The sequence below is a fragment of the Petromyzon marinus genome, chromosome 38, assembly GCF_048934315.1.
Source record: "Petromyzon marinus isolate PM22_M1 ecotype Great Lakes invasive population chromosome 38, UKy_Petmar_22M1.pri1.0, whole genome shotgun sequence".
NCBI classification, from domain to species: Eukaryota; Metazoa; Chordata; class Hyperoartia; order Petromyzontiformes; family Petromyzontidae; genus Petromyzon; species Petromyzon marinus.
In genome coordinates this window covers 3,717,875-3,742,334 of record NC_133704.1, presented here as the reverse complement: position 1 = coordinate 3,742,334, position 24,460 = coordinate 3,717,875, and the positions used below count along the sequence as shown (strand labels likewise).

At 44.5% G+C, this 24,460-nt stretch overlaps 1 protein-coding gene and 18 non-coding genes across 22 annotated transcripts in view; all 19 read left to right on the top strand.

The window, feature by feature from the left end:
* The window catches only part of TEX14 (testis expressed 14, intercellular bridge forming factor), a 112,921-nt gene that overhangs the window by 7,555 nt on the left and 80,906 nt on the right, over nt 1-24,460 (top strand). The gene's annotated exons all lie outside the window — the stretch shown is intronic.
* Nucleotides 793-864, top strand: TRNAH-GUG (transfer RNA histidin (anticodon GUG)). The gene has a single exon. It is a non-coding gene; the product is annotated as a tRNA-His (tRNA).
* Nucleotides 1,528-1,741, top strand: LOC116950332 (small nucleolar RNA U3). The gene has a single exon (XR_004403991.1). It is a non-coding gene; the product is annotated as a small nucleolar RNA U3 (small nucleolar RNA).
* Nucleotides 2,821-2,892, top strand: TRNAH-GUG (transfer RNA histidin (anticodon GUG)). The gene has a single exon. It is a non-coding gene; the product is annotated as a tRNA-His (tRNA).
* LOC116950333 (small nucleolar RNA U3) lies at nt 3,556-3,769 on the top strand. The gene has a single exon (XR_004403992.1). It is a non-coding gene; the product is annotated as a small nucleolar RNA U3 (small nucleolar RNA).
* On the top strand, nt 4,849-4,920 carry TRNAH-GUG (transfer RNA histidin (anticodon GUG)). The gene has a single exon. It is a non-coding gene; the product is annotated as a tRNA-His (tRNA).
* Nucleotides 5,584-5,797, top strand: LOC142930419 (small nucleolar RNA U3). Its single transcript, XR_012946370.1, has one exon. It is a non-coding gene; the product is annotated as a small nucleolar RNA U3 (small nucleolar RNA).
* TRNAH-GUG (transfer RNA histidin (anticodon GUG)) lies at nt 6,876-6,947 on the top strand. The gene has a single exon. It is a non-coding gene; the product is annotated as a tRNA-His (tRNA).
* LOC116950347 (small nucleolar RNA U3) lies at nt 7,611-7,824 on the top strand. Its single transcript, XR_004404006.2, has one exon. It is a non-coding gene; the product is annotated as a small nucleolar RNA U3 (small nucleolar RNA).
* TRNAH-GUG (transfer RNA histidin (anticodon GUG)) lies at nt 8,911-8,982 on the top strand. Its single transcript has one exon. It is a non-coding gene; the product is annotated as a tRNA-His (tRNA).
* On the top strand, nt 9,674-9,887 carry LOC116950334 (small nucleolar RNA U3). Its single transcript, XR_004403993.1, has one exon. It is a non-coding gene; the product is annotated as a small nucleolar RNA U3 (small nucleolar RNA).
* TRNAH-GUG (transfer RNA histidin (anticodon GUG)) lies at nt 11,393-11,464 on the top strand. Its single transcript has one exon. It is a non-coding gene; the product is annotated as a tRNA-His (tRNA).
* On the top strand, nt 12,156-12,369 carry LOC116950329 (small nucleolar RNA U3). Its single transcript, XR_004403988.2, has one exon. It is a non-coding gene; the product is annotated as a small nucleolar RNA U3 (small nucleolar RNA).
* TRNAH-GUG (transfer RNA histidin (anticodon GUG)) lies at nt 15,282-15,353 on the top strand. The gene has a single exon. It is a non-coding gene; the product is annotated as a tRNA-His (tRNA).
* Nucleotides 16,045-16,258, top strand: LOC142930420 (small nucleolar RNA U3). Its single transcript, XR_012946371.1, has one exon. It is a non-coding gene; the product is annotated as a small nucleolar RNA U3 (small nucleolar RNA).
* On the top strand, nt 18,631-18,844 carry LOC142930418 (small nucleolar RNA U3). Its single transcript, XR_012946369.1, has one exon. It is a non-coding gene; the product is annotated as a small nucleolar RNA U3 (small nucleolar RNA).
* LOC116950348 (small nucleolar RNA U3) lies at nt 21,114-21,327 on the top strand. Its single transcript, XR_004404007.2, has one exon. It is a non-coding gene; the product is annotated as a small nucleolar RNA U3 (small nucleolar RNA).
* TRNAH-GUG (transfer RNA histidin (anticodon GUG)) lies at nt 22,844-22,915 on the top strand. The gene has a single exon. It is a non-coding gene; the product is annotated as a tRNA-His (tRNA).
* LOC116950331 (small nucleolar RNA U3) lies at nt 23,590-23,803 on the top strand. Its single transcript, XR_004403990.2, has one exon. It is a non-coding gene; the product is annotated as a small nucleolar RNA U3 (small nucleolar RNA).

Genomic DNA, 24,460 nt, shown 5'->3' with positions numbered 1-24,460 from the left:
GCGATCACGTGGATTGCAGATTGAACGGAGCACATATTTGTTGGGTTAAAGCACGTGACTTCTATTAAACGTTTCCAAGAATTGCAATGTCGTGTAACAGTTTTTTGAATTATTAATTTGGCCTGAAGGGAAAATCTACGAGTTATTAATTTACGTCAAAATCTCAGTTAATACGCACATCGGATAAACCGCACACAGATAATGGACAGTCTTACTGTAGAGTAATTCCTGCAGTCACGAAAGCTTCCAATCAATAAATTTGATTTGAAGCTTTCAAATCAAGTTGTATTAAGGGCCGCCCATAAATGATGTCACGTACCTGGGGGGGGAGGGGTCAGACATTTGTGACGATGTGTGACGAGGGGGGGGGGTTTAGAAATGTGACGTCACGTAAAACGCAACTTTAAATAAATATAGACAACACGTTCTACTTAATTAAATATACTTTTTAATAAATGTTTCTCTTACAACATCAGAGCGCAGCGCCACATTAAATACGCAGTACAATGACAATAGTTTAAAGCGATTTTAATCATGATTTATTTTTTGGGGGGGGCAGAGCTTTATGACGTCATATTTGAGGGGGGTCTGACTTCTTGTGACGCCGTGTGACGAGGGAGGGGGGTGAAAAATCGTCCAAAATCGCGTGACGTCATTTATGGACGGCCCCTAAGATCTGCAGCAGTATTCCGATAAAACGTCGGACGAGCCCATTGAGTGAGTCTTGCGTGATGCTTGAGGCCATCAAGAGAGCTCTTTGCCTGGAGGTGGAGCCAGTGGGCCGCGTAGCTCGCCGTGATCGTATAGTGGTTAGTACTCTGCGTTGTGGCCGCAGCAACCTCGGTTCGAATCCGAGTCACGGCATTGTGGCGACAAAGACACGGCAGCGGCCTGCGTTGTTTTATTGTCCTTGTTTATAGGGGTTAGTTAATTTAGCCACGCGTTTGCAGAAAGGCGTGCGTGTTTTATCTGTTACTTTTTAAAGTCAGTAAATGTAACTGCTGTCATCACCTGACCCACGATCTGAACTTCTCGAGCAGCGCTGCCTCGTGGCCCAGGTCGAGAGGCGACTCCCACCATGCATTTCACCGTTAGCACAGTTGTAGTAAACTGCTTTTATCCTTTACGTCGTTCTTGCCTGCATAACCTCTTACCACGGCAACTGTCTCTCCCACTTCAGCAAAACATTTTCTTGCTGTGGTTTTCCCACCTGATGATGATTTTTTGTGTTGCAATCGAAACGTTGTGATTTAATTTATTTTGTTTTACACTTACTACGTGACTTAACCAAAAATAACCAAAGAGTATGGATCCCTGCAGTCACGAAAACTTCAAATCTAGATTCTTTACTTCGTTGACTTTGCAGGTGATATGAACATGTTAAATTACAGTTAATGTTGATGTTGACACTGAACAAGTTTAATATTTGTAGGTGCTAAACCTGCTTAGCTGGGAAACCACACCGTACCCATAGCGTAGAGCCAGTCTACCTGACTACATATAGCGCTGCGTCGACGTGTTCTCACTAAGACTATACTTTCAGGGATCATTTCTATAGTTTCCAACTTACGAAATGGGCTCTAAAGTGTCTGGACCAACCAGCCCCGATGAGGAGTTGGAGCTGTGCCTCCTGAGCGCGAAGCCGGCTTGGAGTGCTGCTCACGCAGCCGCTCCTCGCCATTGATGACCGTTCCTGCCGCTCGCAAGGGTGGCGGGAGGGAGGCACAGCAAGCTGAGGGGTTGGTTTCTTAGCCTAAATAAAAATAGATGTTTATACCGCACAAATCTGGCGTTGGTGTTGTACGCATTTAGTAGAGACTTTTTTCGGTGGGTAGGGTAATGACGGGGACAATATTTAATTTCGGAGAATCTGTCTGCCAAAAAATACTCATTGCCGAGTGATGCACGTGCTCAGAGTGACAACACGTTTTTGCTCCTTCGGAGAACACTGCGCCCACTAAGTGGATCGCAGAGCCACGCCAATCAACATCAAACTCCGCCCACGATTGTAAACAACTACTGTAGAGGCGATCACGTGGATTGCAGATTGAACGGAGCACATATTTGTTGGGTTAAAGCACGTGACTTCTATTAAACGTTTCCAAGAATTTCAATGTCGTGTAACAGTTTTTTGAATTATTAATTTGGCCTGAATGGAAAATCTACGAGTTATTAATTTACGTCAAAATCTCAGTTAATACGCACATCGGATAAACCGCACACAGATAATGGACAGTCTTACTGTAGAGTAATTCCTGCAGTCACGAAAGCTTCCAATCAATAAATTTGATTTGAAGCTTTCAAATCAAGTTGTATTAAGGGCCGCCCATAAATGACGTCACGTACCTGGGGGGGGAGGGGTCAGACATTCGTGACGATGTGTTACGAGGGGGGGGGGGTTTAGAAATGTGACGTCACGTAAAACGCAACTTTAAATAAATATAGACAACACGTTCTACTTAATTAAATATACTTTTTAATAAATGTTTCTCTTACAACATCAGAGCGCAGCGCCACATTAAATACGCAGTACAATGACAATAGTTTAAAGCGATTTTAATCATGATTTATTTTTTGGGGGGGGCAGAGCTTTATGACGTCATATTTGAGGGGGGTCTGACTTCTTGTGACGCCGTGTGACGAGGGAGGGGGGTGAAAAATCGTCCAAAATCGCGTGACGTCATTTATGGACGGCCCCTAAGATCTGCAGCAGTATTCCGATAAAACGTCGGACGAGCCCATTGAGTGAGTCTTGCGTGATGCTTGAGGCCATCAAGAGGGCTCTTTGCCTGGAGGTGGAGCCAGTGGGCCGCGTAGCTCGCCGTGATCGTATAGTGGTTAGTACTCTGCGTTGTGGCCGCAGCAACCTCGGTTCGAATCCGAGTCACGGCATTGTGGCGACAAAGACACGGCAGCGGCCTGCGTTGTTTTATTGTCCTTGTTTATAGGGGTTAGTTAATTTAGCCACGCGTTTGCAGAAAGGCGTGCGTGTTTTATCTGTTACTTTTTAAAGTCAGTAAATGTAACTGCTGTCATCACCTGACCCACGATCTGAACTTCTCGAGCAGCGCTGCCTCGTGGCCCAGGTCGAGAGGCGACTCCCACCATGCATTTCACCGTTAGCACAGTTGTAGTAAACTGCTTTTATCCTTTACGTCGTTCTTGCCTGCATAACCTCTTACCATGGCAACTGTCTCTCCCACTTCAGCAAAACATTTTCTTGCTGTGGTTTTCCCACCTGATGATGATTTTTTGTGTTGCAATCGAAACGTTGTGATTTAATTTATTTTGTTTTACACTTACTACGTGACTTAACCAAAAATAACCAAAGAGTATGGATCCCTGCAGTCACGAAAACTTCAAATCTAGATTCTTTACTTCGTTGACTTTGCAGGTGATATGAACATGTTAAATTACAGTTAATGTTGATGTTGACACTGAACAAGTTTAATATTTGTAGGTGCTAAACCTGCTTAGCTGGGAAACCACACCGTACCCATAGCGTAGAGCCAGTCTACCTGACTACATATAGCGCTGCGTCGACGTGTTCTCACTAAGACTATACTTTCAGGGATCATTTCTATAGTTTCCAACTTACGAAATGGGCTCTAAAGTGTCTGGACCAACCAGCCCCGATGAGGAGTTGGAGCTGTGCCTCCTGAGCGCGAAGCCGGCTTGGAGTGCTGCTCACGCAGCCGCTCCTCGCCATTGATGACCGTTCCTGCCGCTCGCAAGGGTGGCGGGAGGGAGGCACAGCAAGCTGAGGGGTTGGTTTCTTAGCCTAAATAAAAATAGATGTTTATACCGCACAAATCTGGCGTTGGTGTTGTACGCATTTAGTAGAGACTTTTTTCGGTGGGTAGGGTAATGACGGGGACAATATTTAATTTCGGAGAATCTGTCTGCCAAAAAATACTCATTGCCGAGTGATGCACGTGCTCAGAGTGACAACACGTTTTTGCTCCTTCGGAGAACACTGCGCCCACTAAGTGGATCGCAGAGCCACGCCAATCAACATCAAACTCCGCCCACGATTGTAAACAACTACTGTAGAGGCGATCACGTGGATTGCAGATTGAACGGAGCACATATTTGTTGGGTTAAAGCACGTGACTTCTATTAAACGTTTCCAAGAATTTCAATGTCGTGTAACAGTTTTTTGAATTATTAATTTGGCCTGAATGGAAAATCTACGAGTTATTAATTTACGTCAAAATCTCAGTTAATACGCACATCGGATAAACCGCACACAGATAATGGACAGTCTTACTGTAGAGTAATTCCTGCAGTCACGAAAGCTTCCAATCAATAAATTTGATTTGAAGCTTTCAAATCAAGTTGTATTAAGGGCCGCCCATAAATGACGTCACGTACCTGGGGGGGGAGGGGTCAGACATTCGTGACGATGTGTTACGAGGGGGGGGGGGTTTAGAAATGTGACGTCACGTAAAACGCAACTTTAAATAAATATAGACAACACGTTCTACTTAATTAAATATACTTTTTAATAAATGTTTCTCTTACAACATCAGAGCGCAGCGCCACATTAAATACGCAGTACAATGACAATAGTTTAAAGCGATTTTAATCATGATTTATTTTTTGGGGGGGGCAGAGCTTTATGACGTCATATTTGAGGGGGGTCTGACTTCTTGTGACGCCGTGTGACGAGGGAGGGGGGTGAAAAATCGTCCAAAATCGCGTGACGTCATTTATGGACGGCCCCTAAGATCTGCAGCAGTATTCCGATAAAACGTCGGACGAGCCCATTGAGTGAGTCTTGCGTGATGCTTGAGGCCATCAAGAGAGCTCTTTGCCTGGAGGTGGAGCCAGTGGGCCGCGTAGCTCGCCGTGATCGTATAGTGGTTAGTACTCTGCGTTGTGGCCGCAGCAACCTCGGTTCGAATCCGAGTCACGGCATTGTGGCGACAAAGACACGGCAGCGGCCTGCGTTGTTTTATTGTCCTTGTTTATAGGGGTTAGTTAATTTAGCCACGCGTTTGCAGAAAGGCGTGCGTGTTTTATCTGTTACTTTTTAAAGTCAGTAAATGTAACTGCTGTCATCACCTGACCCACGATCTGAACTTCTCGAGCAGCGCTGCCTCGTGGCCCAGGTCGAGAGGCGACTCCCACCATGCATTTCACCGTTAGCACAGTTGTAGTAAACTGCTTTTATCCTTTACGTCGTTCTTGCCTGCATAACCTCTTACCATGGCAACTGTCTCTCCCACTTCAGCAAAACATTTTCTTGCTGTGGTTTTCCCACCTGATGATGATTTTTTGTGTTGCAATCGAAACGTTGTGATTTAATTTATTTTGTTTTACACTTACTACGTGACTTAACCAAAAATAACCAAAGAGTATGGATCCCTGCAGTCACGAAAACTTCAAATCTAGATTCTTTACTTCGTTGACTTTGCAGGTGATATGAACATGTTAAATTACAGTTAATGTTGATGTTGACACTGAACAAGTTTAATATTTGTAGGTGCTAAACCTGCTTAGCTGGGAAACCACACCGTACCCATAGCGTAGAGCCAGTCTACCTGACTACATATAGCGCTGCGTCGACGTGTTCTCACTAAGACTATACTTTCAGGGATCATTTCTATAGTTTCCAACTTACGAAATGGGCTCTAAAGTGTCTGGACCAACCAGCCCCGATGAGGAGTTGGAGCTGTGCCTCCTGAGCGCGAAGCCGGCTTGGAGTGCTGCTCACGCAGCCGCTCCTCGCCATTGATGACCGTTCCTGCCGTTCGCAAGGGTGGCGGGAGGGAGGCACAGCAAGCTGAGGGGTTGGTTTCTTAGCCTAAATAAAAATAGATGTTTATACCGCACAAATCTGGCGTTGGTGTTGTACGCATTTAGTAGAGACTTTTTTCGGTGGGTAGGGTAATGACGGGGACAATATTTAATTTCGGAGAATCTGTCTGCCAAAAAATACTCATTGCCGAGTGATGCACGTGCTCAGAGTGACAACACGTTTTTGCTCCTTCGGAGAACACTGCGCCCACTAAGTGGATCGCAGAGCCACGCCAATCAACATCAAACTCCGCCCACGATTGTAAACAACTACTGTAGAGGCGATCACGTGGATTGCAGATTGAACGGAGCACATATTTGTTGGGTTAAAGCACGTGACTTCTATTAAACGTTTCCAAGAATTTCAATGTCGTGTAACAGTTTTTTGAATTATTAATTTGGCCTGAATGGAAAATCTACGAGTTATTAATTTACGTCAAAATCTCAGTTAATACGCACATCGGATAAACCGCACACAGATAATGGACAGTCTTACTGTAGAGTAATTCCTGCAGTCACGAAAGCTTCCAATCAATAAATTTGATTTGAAGCTTTCAAATCAAGTTGTATTAAGGGCCGCCCATAAATGACGTCACGTACCTGGGGGGGGAGGGGTCAGACATTCGTGACGATGTGTTACGAGGGGGGGGGGTTTAGAAATGTGACGTCACGTAAAACGCAACTTTAAATAAATATAGACAACACGTTCTACTTAATTAAATATACTTTTTAATAAATGTTTCTCTTACAACATCAGAGCGCAGCGCCACATTAAATACGCAGTACAATGACAATAGTTTAAAGCGATTTTAATCATGATTTATTTTTTGGGGGGGGCAGAGCTTTATGACGTCATATTTGAGGGGGGTCTGACTTCTTGTGACGCCGTGTGACGAGGGAGGGGGGTGAAAAATCGTCCAAAATCGCGTGACGTCATTTATGGACGGCCCCTAAGATCTGCAGCAGTATTCCGATAAAACGTCGGACGAGCCCATTGAGTGAGTCTTGCGTGATGCTTGAGGCCATCAAGAGAGCTCTTTGCCTGGAGGTGGAGCCAGTGGGCCGCGTAGCTCGCCGTGATCGTATAGTGGTTAGTACTCTGCGTTGTGGCCGCAGCAACCTCGGTTCGAATCCGAGTCACGGCATTGTGGCGACAAAGACACGGCAGCGGCCTGCGTTGTTTTATTGTCCTTGTTTATAGGGGTTAGTTAATTTAGCCACGCGTTTGCAGAAAGGCGTGCGTGTTTTATCTGTTACTTTTTAAAGTCAGTAAATGTAACTGCTGTCATCACCTGACCCACGATCTGAACTTCTCGAGCAGCGCTGCCTCGTGGCCCAGGTCGAGAGGCGACTCCCACCATGCATTTCACCGTTAGCACAGTTGTAGTAAACTGCTTTTATCCTTTACGTCGTTCTTGCCTTCATAACCTCTTACCACGGCAACTGTCTCTCCCACTTCAGCAAAACATTTTCTTGCTGTGGTTTTCCCACCTGATGATGATTTTTTGTGTTGCAATCGAAACGTTGTGATTTAATTTATTTTGTTTTACACTTACTACGTGACTTAACCAAAAATAACCAAAGAGTATGGATCCCTGCAGTCACGAAAACTTCAAATCTAGATTCTTTACTTCGTTGACTTTGCAGGTGATATGAACATGTTAAATTACAGTTAATGTTGATGTTGACACTGAACAAGTTTAATATTTGTAGGTGCTAAACCTGCTTAGCTGGGAAACCACACCGTACACATAGCGTAGAGCCAGTCTACCTGACTACATATAGCGCTACGTCGACGTGTTCTCACTAAGACTATACTTTCAGGGATCATTTCTATAGTTTCCAACTTACGAAATGGGCTCTAAAGTGTCTGGACCAACCAGCCCCGATGAGGAGTTGGAGCTGTCCCTCCTGAGCGCGAAGCCGGCTTGGAGTGCTGCTCACGCAGCCGCTCCTCGCCATTGATGATCGTTCCTGCCGCTCGCAAGGGTGGCGGGAGGGAGGCACAGCAAGCTGAGGGGTTGGTTTCTTAGCCTAAATAAAAATAGATGTTTATACCGCACAAATCTGGCGTTGGTGTTGTACGCATTTAGTAGAGACTTTTTTCGGTGGGTAGTGTAATGACGGGGACAATATCCAATTTCGGAGAATCTGTCTGCCAAAAAATACTCATTGCCGATTGATGCACGTGCTCAGAGTGACAACACGTTTTTGCTCCTTCGGAGAACACTGCGCCCACTAAGTGGATCGCAGAGCCACGCCAATCAACATCAAACTCCGCCCACGATTGTTAACAACTACTGTAGAGGCGATCACGTGGATTGCAGATTGAACGGAGCACATATTTGTTGGGTTAAAGCACGTGACTTCTATTAAACGTTTCCAAGAATTGCAATGTCGTGTAACAGTTTTTTGAATTATTAATTTGGCCTGAATGGAAAATCTACGAGTTATTAATTTACGTCAAAATCTCAGTTAATACGCACATCGGATAAACCGCACACAGATAATGGACAGTCTTACTGTAGAGTAATTCCTGCAGTCACGAAAGCTTCCAATCAATAAATTTGATTTGAAGCTTTCAAATCAAGTTGTATTAAGGGCCGCCCATAAATGACGTCACGTACCTGGGGGGGGAGGGGTCAGACATTCGTGACGATGTGTTACGAGGGGGGGGGGGTTAGAAATGTGACGTCACGTAAAAATGCGCAACTTTAAATAAATATAGACAACACGTTCTACTTAATTAAATATACGTTTTAATAAATGTTTCTCTTACAACATCAGAGCGCAGCGCCACATTAAATACGCACTTCAATGACAATAGTTTAAAGCGATTTTAATCATGATTTATTTTTGGGGGGGGGGGGGCAGAGCTTTATGACGTCATATTTGAGGGGGGTCTGACTTCTTGTGACGCCGTGTGACGAGGGAGGGGGGTCAAAAATCGTCCAAAATCGCGTGACGTCATTTATGGACGGCACCTAAGATCAGCAGCAGTATTCCGATAAAAACGTCGAACGAGCCCATTGAGTGAGTCTGGCGTGATGCTTGAGGCCATCAAGAGAGCTCTTTGCCTGGAGGTGGAGCCAGCGGGCCGCGTAGCTCGCCGTGATCGTATAGTGGTTAGTACTCTGCGTTGTGGCCGCAGCAACCTCGGTTCGAATCCGAGTCACGGCATTGTGGTGACAAAGACACGGCAGCGGCCTGAAGTGTTTTATTGTCCTTGTTTATAGTGGTTAGTTTATTGTCCTTGTTCATAGTGTTTAGTTAATTTAGCCACGCGTTTTCAGAAAGGCGTGCGTGTTTTATCTGTTTCTTTTTTTAAAGTCAGAAAATGTAACTGCTGTCGTCACCTGACCCACGCTCTGAACTCCTCGAGCAGCGCTGCCTCGTGGCCCAGGTCGAGAGGCGACTCCCACCATGCATTTCACCGTTAGCACAGTTGTAGTAAACTGCTTTGCTCCTTTACATCTTTCTTGCCTGTATAACCTCTTACCACGGCAACTGTCTCTCCCACTTCAGCAAAACATTTTCTTGCTGTGGTTTTCCCACCTGATGATGATTGCTTGTGTTGCAATCGAAACGTTGTGATTTAATTTATTTTGTTTTATACCTACTACGTGACTTAACCGAAAATAACCAAAGAGTATGGATCCCTGCAGTAACCAAACTTCAAATCTAGATTCTTTACTTCGTTGACTTTGCAGGTGATATGAACATGTTAAATTACAGTTAATGTTAATGTTGACACTGAACAAGTTTAATATTTGTAGGTGCTAAACCTGCTTAGCTGGGAAACCACACCGTACCCATAGCGTAGAGCCAGTGTACCTGACTACATATAGCGCTGCGTCGACGTGTTCTCACTAAGACTATACTTTCAGGGATCATTTCTATAGTTTCCAACTTACGAAATGGGCTCTAAAGTGTCTGGACCAACCAGCCCCGATGAGGAGTTGGAGCTGTGCCTCCTGAGCGCGAAGCCGGCTTGGAGTGCTGCTCACGCAGCCGCTCCTCGCCATTGATGACCGTTCCTGCCGCTCGCAAGGGTGGCGGGAGGGAGGCACAGCAAGCTGAGGGGTTGGTTTCTTATCCTAAAGAAAAATAGATGTTTATACCACACAAATCTAGCGTTTAGTTAGAGACTTCTTTCGGTGGGTAGGGAGACAATATCCAATTTCGGAGATCTGTCTACCAAAAAATACTAATTGCCGATTGATGCACGTGCTCAGAGTGACAACACGTTTTTGCTCCACTAAGTGGATCGCAGAGCCACGCCAATCAAAATCAAACTCTGCCCACTATTGTAAACAACTACTGTAGAGGCGATCACGTGGATTGCGGATTAACCGCAGCACATATTTGTTTGGTTTAAGCACGTGACTTCTATTAAACGTTTGGAAAGGAGGTCTAATGATGTAGATGCTCACCCCGAGCCCTCATTACTTTGAGCTGTACGCCTTCTGGCGTCATGTGGTCGAGCACCAATTGGGTCGAGGCTCAAAAGAAAGCCGATCCTTGGTGTGGACCAATCAGTTTCAAGGACAATGCATATATTATACTGGTAGGAACGAAGTTGTAAACTGAGTGTACCAGCCTGCAATAGATTAATGTGTCCGTCCGTCCCCTTTCAATACTTTAACGAAGTGAAATCTCGTGCTGTTGGGTGTAAATTTTTTTCCAATGTTCCTACCAGCCCACCCTGCAGGGACCTGTTTATAGTATGTTTTGTTTGCATTGTGACTGCAGGTATTGTGGTTAATGCAGACATGAATCCTCGTAAAAAGGTTTCAGTTTTGTTGCCAGAAAAAAGGGGAAACCCCCTATTATTACATTTTGGTACTGGCAAAGGAGGTCTAATGATGAAATTGCAATGTTGTGTAACAGTTTTTTTAAATTATTAATTTGGCCTGAAGGGAAAATCTACGAGTTATTAATTTACGTCAAAATCTCAGTTAATACGCAAATCGGATAAACCGCACACAGATAATCGACAGTCTTACTGGAGAGTAATTCCTGCAGTCACGAAAGCTTCAAATCAATAAATTTGATTTGAAGCTTTCAAACAAAGTTGTCTTAGTGGCCGTCCATAAATGACGTCACGCACCTAGGGGGGGGGGGGTCAGACATTTGTGACGATGTGTGACGAGGGGGGGGGGTTTAGAAATGTGACGTCAAATATAAATGCGCAACTTTAAATAAATATAGACAACACGTTCTACTTGATTAAATATACTTTTTAATAAATGTTTTCTCTTACAACATCAGAGCGCAGCGCCACATTAAATACGCGCTACAATGACAATAGTTTAAAGCGATTTTAAGCATGTTTTATTTTTTTGGGTGGGCAGAGCTTTATGACGTCATGTTTGAGGGGGGGGTCTGACTTTTTGTGACGCCGTGTGACGAGGGAGGGGGGGTCAAAAATCGTCCAAAATCGCGTGACGTCATTTATGGACGGCCCCTAAGATCAGCAGCAGTATTCCGATACAACGTCGGACGAGCCCATTGAGTGAGTCTGACGTGATGCTTGAGGCCATCAAGAGAGCTCTTTGCCTGGACGTGGAGCCAGCGGGCCGCGTAGCTCGCCGTGATCGTATAGTGGTTAGTACTCTGCGTTGTGGCCGCAGCAACCTCGGTTCGAATCCGAGTCACGGCATTGTGGCGACAAAGACACGGCAGCGGCCTGCAGTGTTTTATTGTCCTTGTTTATAGTGGTTAGTTTATTGTCCTTATTCATAGTGTTTAGTTAATTTAGCCACGCGTTTTCAGAAAGGCGTGCGTGTCTTATCTGTTACTTTTTTTAAAGTCAGAAAATGTAACTGCTGTCATCACCTGACCCACGCTCTGAACTCCTCGAGCAGCGCTGCCTCTTGGTCCAGGTTGAGAGGCGACTCCCACCATGCATTTCACCGTTAGCACAGTTGTAGTAAACTGCTTTGATCCTTTACGTCTTTCTTGCCTGTATAACCTCTTACCACGGCAACTGTCTCTCGCACTTCAGCAATACATTTTCTTGCTGTGGTTTTCCCACCTGATGATGATTGTTTATGTTGCAATCGAAACGTTGTGATTTAATTTATTTTGTTTTATACTTGCTACGTGACTTAACCAAAAATAACCAAAGAGTATGGATCCCTGCAGTCACGAAACTTCAAATTTAGATTCTTTACATCGTTGACTTTGCAGGTGATATGAACATGTTAAAATACAGTTAATGTTAATGTTGACACTGAACAAGTTTAATATTTGTAGGTGCTAAACCTGCTTAGCTGGGAAACCACACAGTACCCATAGCGTCGAGCCAGTATACCTGACTACATATAGCGCTTGGCCGACGTGTTCTTATTAAGACTATACTTTCAGGGATCATTTCTATAGTTTCCAACTTACGAAATGGGCTCTAAAGTGTCTGGACCAACCAGCCCCGATGAGGAGTTGGAGCTGTGCCTCCTGAGCGCGAAGCCGGCTTGGAGTGCTGCTCACGCAGCCGCTCCTCGCCATTGATGACCGTTCCTGCCGCTCGCAAGGGTGGCGGGAGGGAGGCACAGCAAGCTGAGGGGTTGGTTTCTTTGCTAAATAAAAATAGACTTTTACCTGGCTGCACATTTAGTGACTGCTGTTCTGCGTTTTAAAAAAATACATGGTTCATCGATATGATTGCAAAATAGTACAAAATTTAGGCAGAGCAATACAGAACCACGTCACGTGAGAACATTGTTTGCCGACGTGATCACATTTCATCTCCAGCGATGACATGCCCAGTCGATAGAGCGAGGTGTATATAAACGGGCCGTTTAACAGCATTGATATTTTTCTAGCTGTAATAAAATTGAGTGACGGCACATGCACAAACGTGGAGTGGCCACTTCCATATCTTTGTCACCACAATGCCTTGACTCGGATTTGAACCGAGGTTGCTGCAGCCACAACGCAGAGTTCTAACCACTATACGATCACGGCGATCTACGCAGGCTTGCTGCTTTCATTCCATACAGAGAGCTCTCATAATCGCCTCTTCTTCAACGTCACGAGTCACTCGTGTGGGGTCTTATCTACCTTTTCAGAAAAGGGTTGGAAAGTTGATCAAGGGGACAGACAAAACGTTGTTTTGTAAAAAAAGATAGCTCAAGACCAGGACATATATTTACATGTCCAGTAGACTCTCGATTATCCACGCTAATGACGGTGAGGACAGCCGTGGATAATTATAAATCACGGATAATCCTAAAATAGACATTTTACGCGTATTCTAATGCCACAAACCACGAATATAGGTGTAGATTACCGATCGATGTGCATGCTCAGTGATAACACTTTCATGCTCCCCCGCAGAAGACTCTGCCCACTAAATGAATATCAGAACCACGCCAATCAACATCAGACTCCACCCACTGTTGTAAAGATTTGCAATTACTGCACTCTAGGGGCGATCACGTGGCTTTCGAACTAACCGGAGCACATATTTGTTCGGTTTAAGCACGTGACGTCTAATGAATATTTTCAATAAAAATAATGTTAAACTATTGTTAAATTATTAATTTGTCCTTAAGGGAAAATCGTATAAACCGCACGCAGATAATCGATAGTCTGCCGTACTAAGGGGCCGTCCATAAATGACGTCACGCACCTGGGGGGGGGGGTCAGACATTTGTGACGATGTGTGACGAGGTGGGGGTTGAGAAACGTGACGTCACATCAAAATGCGCAACTTTAAATAAATATAGACAACACGTTCTACTTAATTAAATAGACTTTTTAATAAATGTTTTCTCTCACGCAGCCGCTCCTCGCCATTGATGACCGTTCCTGCCGCTCGCAAGGGTGGCGGGAGGGAGGCACAGCAAGCTGAGGGGTTGGTTTCTTTGCTAAATAAAAATAGACGTTTCCCTGGGTACACTTTTAGAGACTTCGTTACGTGGATAAAAGCAATGGCTTGCTAATACTGTTCCGCATTCTATAAAATACATTGTTCATCAAATAGTTTAAATTTAGGCAGAGCAATAGTTTAAATTTAGGCAGAGCACCACGTCACGTGAGAAAGTGGTTTCTCTAACCGCGACTGAATCGTAAAAGTATAATTGCCGACGTGAGCACGTTTCATTTCAAGCGATGACATGCCCAGCCGATAGAGCGAGGTGTATATAAACGGGCCGTTTAACATTATTTATATTTTTCTAGCTTTAATAAAATTGAGTGACGGCACATGCACAAACGTGGAGTGGCCACTTCCATATCTTTGTCACCACAATGCCTTGACTCGGATTTCAACCGAGGTTGCTGCAGCCACAACGCAGAGTTTTAACCACTATACGATCACGGCGAGCTACGCAGGCTTGCTGCTTTCATTCCATACAGAGAGCTCTCATAATCGCCTCTTCTTCAACATCACGAGTCACCCGTGTGGGGTCTTATCGACCTTTTCAGAAAAGGGTTGGAAAGTTGATCAAGGGGACAGACAAAACGTTGTTTTGTAAAAAAAGATAGCTCAAGACCAGGACATATATTTACATGTCCAGTAGACTCTCGATTATCCACGCTAATGACGGTGAGGACAGCCGTGGATAATTATAAATCACGGATAATCCAAAAATATACATTTTACGCGTATCTTAATGCCACAAACCACGAATATAGGTGTAGATTACCGATCGATGTGCATGCTCAGTGATATCACTTTCATGCTCCCGCACAGAAGACTCTGCCCACTAAATGAATATCAGAACCACGCCAATCTACATCAGACTCCACCCACTGTTGTAAAGATTTCCAACTACTGCACTCTAGGGGTGATCACGTGGCTTTCGAACTAACCGGAGTACATATTTGTTCGGTTTAAGCATGTGACGTCTAATGAATATTTCCAATAAAAATAATGTTAAAATGTTGTTAGATTATTCATTTGGCCTTAAGGGGAAATCGTATAAACCGCACGCGAATAATCGATAGTCTGCCGTAGTAAGGGGTCGTCCATAAATGACGTCACGCACCTAGGGGGGGGTCAAACATTTCTGACGATGTGTGACGAGGGGGGGGGGGGGGTTGAGAAACGTGACGTCACATCAAAATGCGCAACTTTAAATAAATATAGACAACACGTTCTACTTAATTAAATATAGTTTTAATAAATGTTTTCTCTTACAACATCAGAGTGCAGCGGCACATTAAACACGCACTACAATGACAATAGTTTAAAGCGTTTTTAAGCATGTTTTATATTTTGGGGGGGGGGGGGGCAGAGCTTCATGACGTCATATTTGAGGGGTGGTCTGACTTTTTGTGATGCCGTGTGACGAGGGAGGGGGGCGGGTCACAAATCGTCCAAAATCGCGTGACGTTATTTATGGACGCCCCTAAGATCAGCAGCAGTATTCCGATCAAACGTCGGACGAGCCCATTGAGTGAGTCTGGCGTGATGTTTGAGGCCATCAAGAGAGCTCTTTGCCTGGAGGTGGAGCCAGCGGGCCGCGTAGCTCGCCGTGATCGTATAGTGGTTAGTACTCTGCGTTGTGGCCGCAGCAACCTCGGTTCAAATCCGAGTCACGGCATTGTGGCGACAAAGACACGGCAGCAGCCTGCAGTGTTTCATTGTCCTTGTTCATAGTGGTTAGTTTATTGTCCTTGTTTATAGTGTTTAGTTAATTTAGCCACGCGTTTTCAGAAAGGCGTGCGTGTTTTATCTGTTTCTTTTTTTAAAGTCAGAAAATGTAACTGCTGTCATCACCTGACCCACGCTCTGAACTCCTCGAGCAGCGCTGCCTCGTGGCCCAGGTCGAGAGGCGACTCCCACCATGCATTTCACCGATAGCACAGTTGTAGTAAACTGCTTTAATCCTTTACGTCTTTCTTGCCTGTATAACCTCTTACCACGGCAACTGTCTCTCCCACTTCAGCAAAACATTTTCTTGCTGTGGTTTTCCCACCTGATGATGATTGTTTGTGTTGCAATCGAAACGTTGTGATTTAATTTATTTTGTTTTATACTTACTACGTGACTTAACGAAAAATAACCAAAGAGTATGGATCCCTGCAGTCACGAAACTTCAAATTTAGATTCTTTACATCGTTGACTTTGCAGGTGATATGAACATGTTAAATTACAGCTAATGTTAATGTTGACACTGAACAAGTTTAATATTTGCAGGCGCTAAACCTGCTTAGCTGGGAAACCACACAGTACCCATAGCGTCGAGCCAGTATACCTGACTACATATAGCGCTTGGCCGACGTGTTCTTATTAAGACTATACTTTCAGGGATCATTGCTATAGTTTCCAACTTACGAAATGGGCTCTAAAGTGTCTGGACCAACCAGCCCCGATGAGGAGTTGGAGCTGTGCCTCCTGAGCGCGAAGCCGGCTTGGAGTGTTGCTCACGCAGCCGCTCCTCGCCATTGATGACCGTTCCTGCCGCTCGCAAGGGTGGCGGGAGGGAGGCACAGCAAGCTGAGGGGTTGGTTTCTTTGCTAAATAAAAATAGACTTTTACCTTTCGACTTTACCGAAAGAACCAAAGAAGACTTTTACCTGGCTGCACGTTTAGTGACTGCTGTTCTGCGTTTTAAAAAAATACATGGTTCATCGATATGACTGCAAAATAGTACAAAATTTAGGCAGAGCAATACAAAACCACGTCACGTGAGAACATTGTTTCTCTAACCGTGATTGAATCGTGAAAGTTTAATTGCCGACGTGATCACGTTTCATCTCCAGCAATGACATGCCCAGCCGATAGAGCGAGGTGTATATAAACGGGCCGTTTAACAGCATTGATATTTTTCTAGCTTTAATAAAATTGAGTGACGGCACATGCACAAACGTGGAGTGGCCACTACCATATCTTTGTCACCACAATGCCTTGACTCGGATTTGAACCGAGGCTGCTGCAGCCACAACGCAGAGTTCGAACCACTATACGATCACGGCGAGCTACGCAGGCTTGCTGATTTCATTCCATACAGAGAGCTCTCATAATCGCCTCTTCTTCAACGTCACGAGTCACTCGTGTGGGGTCTTATCGACCTTTTCAGAAAAGGGTTGGAAAGTTGATCAAGGGGACAGACAAAACGTTGTTTTGTAAAAAAAGATAGCTCAAGACCAGGACATATATTTACATGTCCAGTAGACTCTCGATTATCCACGCTAATGACGGGGAGGACAGCCGTGGATAATTATAAATCACGGATAATCCAAAAATAGACATTTTACGCGTATCTTAATGCCACAAACCACGAATATAGGTGTAGATTACCGATCGATGTGCATGCTCAGTGACTATACTTTCATGCTCCCGCGCAGAAGACTCCGCCCACTAAATGAATATCAGAACCACGCCAATCTACATCAGACTCCACCCACTGTTGTAAAGTTTTGCAACTACTGCACTCTAGGGGCGATCACGTGGCTTTCGAACTAACCGGAGCACATATTTGTTCGGTTTAAGCACGTGACGTCTAATGAATATTTCCAATAAAAATAATGTCAAACTATTGTGAGATTATTCATTTAGCCTTAAGGGGAAATCGTATTAACCGCACGCAGATAATCGATAGTCTGCCGTACTAAGGGACCGTCCATAAATGACGTCACTCACCTACGGGGGGGGTCAGACATTTGTGACGATGTGTGACGAGGGGGGGTTGAGAAACGTGACGTCACATCAAAATGCGCAACTTTAAATAAATATAGACAACACATTCTACTTAATTAAGTATACTTTTTAATAAATGCTTTCTCTTACAACATCAGAGTGCAGCGGCACATTAAATACGCAGTACAATGACAATAGTTTAAAGCGATTTTAAGCATGTTTTATTTTATTGGGGGGGCAGAGCTTTATGACGTCATGTTTGAGGGGGTGTCACTTTTTGTGACGCCGTGTGACGAGGGAGGGGGGGTCAAAAATAGTCCAAAATCGCGTGACGTCATTTATGGACGGTCCCTAAGATCAGCAGCAGTATTCCGATAAAAACGTCGGACGAGCCAATTGAGTGAGTCTGGCGTGATGCTTGAGGCCATCAAGAGAGCTCTTTGCCTGGAGGTGGAGCCAGCGGGCCGCGTAGCTCGACGTGATCGTATAGTGGTTAGTACTCTGCGTTGTGGCCGCAGCAACCTCGGTTCGAATCCGAGTCACGACATTGTGGTGACAAAGACACGGCAGCGGCCTGCAGTGTTTTATTGTCCTTGTTTATAGTGGTTAGTTTATTGTCATTGTTCATAGTGTTTAGTTAATTTAGCCACGCGTTTTCAGAAAGGCGTGCGTGTTTTATCTGTTTCTTTTTTTAAAGTCAGAAAATGTAACTGCTGTCGTCACCTGACCCGCGCTCTGAACTCCTCGAGCAGCGCTGCCTCGTGGTCCAGGTTGAGAGGCGACTCCCACCATGCATTTCACCGTTAGCACAGTTGTAGTAAACTGCTTTGATCCTTTACATCTTTGTTGCCTGTATAACCTCTTACCACGGCAAATGTCTCTCCCACTTCAGCAAAACATTTTCTTGCTGTGGTTTTCCCACCTGATGATGATTGCTTGTGTTGCAATCGAAACGTTGTGATTTAATTTATTTTGTTTTATACCTACTACGTGACTTAACCGAAAATAACCAAAGAGTATGGATCCCTGCAGTAACCAAACTTCAAATCTAGATTCTTTACTTCGTTGACTTTGCAGGTGATATGAACATGTTAAATTACAGTTAATGTTGATGTTGACACTGAACAAGTTTAATATTTGTAGGTGCTAAACCTGCTTAGCTGGGAAACCACGCAGTACCCATAGCGTAGAGCCAGTGTACCTGACTACATATAGCGCTGCGTCGACGTGTTCTCACTAAGACTATACTTTCAGGGATCATTTCTATAGTTTCCAACTTACGAAATGGGCTCTAAAGTGTCTGGACCAACCAGCCCCGATGAGGAGTTGGAGCTGTGCCTCCTGAGCGCGAAGCCGGCTTGGAGTGCTGCTCACGCAGCCGCTCCTCGCCATTGATGACCGTTCCTGCCGCTCGCAAGGGTGGCGGGAGGGAGGCACAGCAAGCTGAGGGGTTGGTTTCTTGTCCTAAAGAAAAATAGATGTTTATACCACACAAATCTAGCGTTTAGTTAGAGACTTCTTTCGGTAGGTAGAGTAATGACGGAGACAATATCCAATGTCGGAGATCTGTCTACCAAAAAATACTAATTGCCGATTGATGCACGTGCTCAGAGTGACAACACGTTTTTGCTCCACTAAGTGGATCGCAGAGCCACGCCAATCAAAATCAAACTCTGCCCACTATTGTAAACAACTACTGTAGAGGCGATCACGTGGATTGCGGATTAACCGCAGCACATATTAGTTTGGTTTAAGCACGTGACTTCTATTAAACGTTTGCAAAGGAGGTCTAATGATGTAGATGCTCACCCCGAGCCCTCATTACTTTGAGCTGTACGCCTTCTGGCGTCATGTGGTCGAGCACCAATTGAGTCGAGGCTCAAAAGAAAGCCGACCCTTGGTGTGGACCAATCAGTTTTAAGGACAATGCATATATTATACTGGTATGAACGAAGTTGTAAACTGAGTGTACCAGCCTGCAATATATTAATGTGTCCGTCCGTCCCCTTTCAATACTTTAACGAAGTGAAATCTCGTGCTGTTGGGTGTAAAAAAAATTCCAATGTTCCTACCAGCCACCCTGCAGGGACCTGTTTATAGTATGTGTTTTGTTTGCATTGTGACTGCAGGTATTGTGGTTAATGCAGACATGAATCCTTGTAAAAAGGTTTCAGTTTTGTTGCCAGAAAAAAGGGGAAACCCCCTATTATTACATTTTGGTACTGGGAAAGGAGGTCTAATGATGAAATTGCAATGTTGTGTAACAGTTTTTTTTAAATTATCAATTTGGCCTGAAGGGAAAATCTACGAGTTATTAATTTACGTCAAAATCTCAGTTAATACGCAAATCAGATAAACCGCACACAGATAATCGACAGTCTTACTGGAGAGTAATTCCTGCAGTCACGAAAGCTTGAAATCAATAAATTTGATTTGAAGCTTTCAAATAAAGTTGTCTTAGTGGCCGTCCATAAATGACGTCATGCACCTGGGGGGGGGGGGTCAGACATTTGTGACGATGTGTGACGAGGGGGGGGGGTTTAGAAATGTGACGTCAAATATAAATGCGCAACTTTAAATAAACATAGACAACACGTTCTACTTAATTAAATATACGTTTTAATAAATGTTTTCTCTTACAACATCAGAGCGCAGCGGCACATTAAATACGCACTACAATGACAATAGTTTAAAGCGATTTTAAGCATGTTTTATTTTGGGGGGGGGCAGAGCTTTATGACGTCATATTTGAGGGGGGTCTGACTTCTTGTGACGCCGTGTGACGAGGGGGGGGGGGTGGAAAATCGTCCAAAATCGCGTGACGTCATTTATGGACGGCCCCTAAGATCAGCAGCAGTATTCCGATACAACGTCGGACGAGCCCATTGAGTGAGTCTGGCGTGATTCTTGAGGCCATCAAGAGAGCTCTTTGCCTAGAGGTGGAGCCAGCGGGCCGCGTAGCTCGACGTGATCGTATAGTGGTTAGTACTCTGCGTTGTGGCCGCAGCAACCTCGGTTCGAATCCGAGTCACGGCATTGTGGTGACAAAGACACGGCAGCGGCCTGCAGTGTTTTATTGTCCTTGTTTATAGTGGTTAGTTTATTGTCATTGTTCATAGTGTTTAGTTAATTTAGCCACGCGTTTTCAGAAAGGCGTGCGTGTTTTATCTGTTACTTTTTTTAAAGTCAGAAAATGTAACTGCTGTCGTCACCTGACCCACGCTCTGAACTCCTCGAGCAGCGCTGCCTCGTTGTCCAGGTTGAGAGGCGACCATGCATTTCACCGTTAGCACAGTTGTAGTAAACTGCTTTGATTCTTTACATCTTTCTTGCCTGTATAACCTCTTACCACGGCAACTGTCTCTCCCACTTCAGCAAAACATTTTCTTGCTGTGGTTTTCCCACCTGATGATGATTGCTTGTGTTGCAATCGAAACGTTGTGATTTAATTTATTTTGTTTTATACCTACTACGTGACTTAACCGAAAATAACCAAAGAGTATGGATCCCTGCAGTAACCAAACTTCAAATCTAGATTCTTTACTTCGTTGACTTTGCAGGTGATATGAACATGTTAAATTACAGTTAATGTTAATGTTGACACTGAACAAGTTTAATATTTGTAGGTGCTAAACCTGCTTAGCTGGGAAACCACACCGTACCCATAGCGTAGAGCCAGTGTACCTGACTACATATAGCGCTGCGTCGACGTATTCTCACTAAGACTATACTTTCAGGGATCATTTCTATAGTTTCCAACTTACGAAATGGGCTCTAAAGTGTCTGGACCAACCAGCCCCGATGAGGAGTTGGAGCTGTGCCTCCTGAGCGCGAAGCCGGCTTGGAGTGCTGCTCACGCAGCCGCTCCTCGCCATTGATGACCGTTCCTGCCGCTCGCAAGGGTGGTGTGAGGGAGGCACAGCAAGCTGAGGGGTTGGTTTCTTATCCTAAAGAAAAATAGATGTTTATACCACACAAATATAGCGTTTAGTTAGAGACTTCTTTCGATAGGTAGAGTAATGACGGCGACAATATCCAATTTCGGAGATCTGTCTACCAAAAAATACTAATTGCCGATTGATGCACGTGCTCAGAGTGACAACACGTTTTTGCTCCACTAAGTGGATCGCATAGCCACGCCAATCAAAATCAAACTCTGCCCACTATTGTAAACAACTACTGTAGAGGCGATCACGTGGATTGCGGATTAACCGCAGCACATATTTGTTTGGTTTAAGCACGTGACTTCTATTAAACGTTTGGAAAGGAGGTCTAATGATGTAGATGCTCACCCCGAGCCCTCATTACTTTGAGCTGTACGCCTTCTGGCGTCATGTGGTCGAGCACCAATTGGGTCGAGGCTCAAAAGAAAGCCGATCCTTGGTGTGGACCAATCAGTTTCAAGGACAATGCATATATTATACTGGTAGGAACGAAGTTGTAAACTGAGTGTACCAGCCTGCAATAGATTAATGTGTCCGTCCGTCCCCTTTCAATACTTTAACGAAGTGAAATCTCGTGCTGTTGGGTGTAAAAAAATTTCCAATGTTCCTACCAGCCCACCCTGCAGGGACCTGTTTATAGTATGTTTTGTTTGCATTGTGACTGCAGGTATTGTGGTTAATGCAGACATGAATCCTCGTAAAAAGGTTTCAGTTTTGTTGCCAGAAAAAAGGGGAAACCCCCTATTATTACATTTTGGTACTGGCAAAGGAGGTCTAATGATGAAATTGCAATGTTGTGTAACAGTTTTTTTTAATTATTAATTTGGCCTGAAGGGAAAATCTACGAGTTATTAATTTACGTCAAAATCTCAGTTAATACGCAAATCGGATAAACCGCACACAGATAATCGACAGTCTTACTGGAGAGTAATTCCTGCAGTCACGAAAGCTTCAAATCAATACATTTGATTTGAAGCTTTCAAACAAAGTTGTCTTAGTGGCCGTCCATAAATGACGTCACGCACCTAGGGGGGGGGGGTCAGACATTTGTGACGATGTGTGACGAGGGGGGGGGGGGGTTAGAAATGTGACGTCAAATATAAATGCGCAACTTTAAATAAATATAGACAACACGTTCTACTTGATTAAATATACTTTTTAATAAATGTTTTCTCTTACAACATCAGAGCGCAGCGCCACATTAAATACGCGCTACAATGACAATAGTTTAAAGCGATTTTAAGCATGTTTTATTTTTTTGGGTGGGCAGAGCTTTATGACGTCATGTTTGAGGGGGGGGTCTGACTTTTTGTGACGCCGTGTGACGAGGGAGGGGGGGGTCAAAAATCGTCCAAAATCGCGGGACGTCATTTATGGACGGCCCCTAAGATCAGCAGCAGTATTCCGATACAACGTCGGACGAGCCCATTGAGTGAGTCTGGCGTGATGCTTGAGGCCATCAAGAGAGCTCTTTGCCTGGAGGTGGAGCCAGCGGGCCGCGTAGCTCGCCGTGATCGTATAGTGGTTAGTACTCTGCGTTGTGGCCGCAGCAACCTCGGTTCGAATCCGAGTCACGGCATTGTGGCGACAAAGACACGGCAGCAGCCTGCAGTGTTTTATTGTCCTTGTTCATAGTGGTTAGTTTATTGTCCTTGTTTATAGTGTTTAGTTAATTTAGCCACGCGTTTTCAGAAAAGCGTGCGTGTTTTATCTGAAGTCAGAAAATGTAACTGCTGTCATCACCTGACCCACGCTCTGAACTCCTCGAGCAGCGCTGCCTCGTGGCCCAGGTCGAGAGGCGACTCCCACCATGCATTTCACCGTTAGCACAGTTGTAGTAAACTGCTTTTATCCTTTACGTCTTTCTTGCCTGTATAACCTCTTACCACGGCAACTGTCTCTCCCACTTCAGCAAAACATTTTCTTGCTGTGGTTTTCCCACCTGATGATGATTGCTTGTGTTGCAATCGAAACGTGATTTTTGTTTTTGTTTTATACCTACTACGTGACTTAACCAAAAATAACCAAAGAGTATGGATCCCTGCAGTCACGAAAACTTCAAATCTAGATTCTTAAATCGTTGACTTTGCAGGTGATATAAACTTGTTAAATTACAGTTAATGTTAATGTTGACACTGAACAAGTTGAATATTTGTAGGCGCTAAACCTGCTTAGCTGGGAAACCACACCGTACCCATAGCGTAGAGCCAGTGTACCTGACTACATATAGCGCTGCGTCGACGTATTCTCACTAAGACTATACTTTCAGGGATCATTTCTATAGTTTCCAACTTACGAAATGGGCTCTAAAGTGTCTGGACCAACCAGCCCCGATGAGGAGTTGGAGCTGTGCCTCCTGAGCGCGAAGCCGGCTTGGAGTGCTGCTCACGCAGCCGCTCCTCGCCATTGATGACCGTTCCTGCCGCTCGCAAGAGTGGTGGGAGGGAGGCACAGCAAGCTGAGGGGTTGGTTTCTTATCCTAAAGAAAAATAAATGTTTACACCACACAAATCTAGCGTTTAGTTAGATACTTCTTTCGGTAGGTAGAGTAATGACGGAGACAATATCCAATTTTGGAGATCTGTCTACCAAAAAATACTAATTGCCGATTGATGCACGTGCTCAGAGTGACAACACGTATTTGCTCCACTAAGTGCATCGCAGAGCCACGCCAATCAAAATCAAACTCTGCCCACTATTGTAAACAACTACTGTAGAGGCGATCACGTGGATTGCGGATTAACCGCAGCACATATTTGTTTGGTTTAAGCACGTGACTTCTATTAAACGTTTGCAAAGGAGGTCTAATGATGTAGATGCTCACCCCGAGCCCTCATTACTTTGAGCTGTACAATACAGAGCAATACAGAACCACGTCACGTGAGAACATTGTTTCTCTAACCGTGATTGAATCGTGAAAGTTTAATTGCCGGCGTGATCACGTTTCATCTCCAGCGATGACATGCCCAGCCGATAGAGCGAGGTGTATATAAACGGGCCGTTTAACAGCATTGATATCTTTTCTAGCTTTAATAAAATTGAGTGACGGCACATGCACAAACGTGGAGTGGCCACTTCCATATCTTTGTCACCACAATGCCTGACTTGGATTTGAACCGAGGTT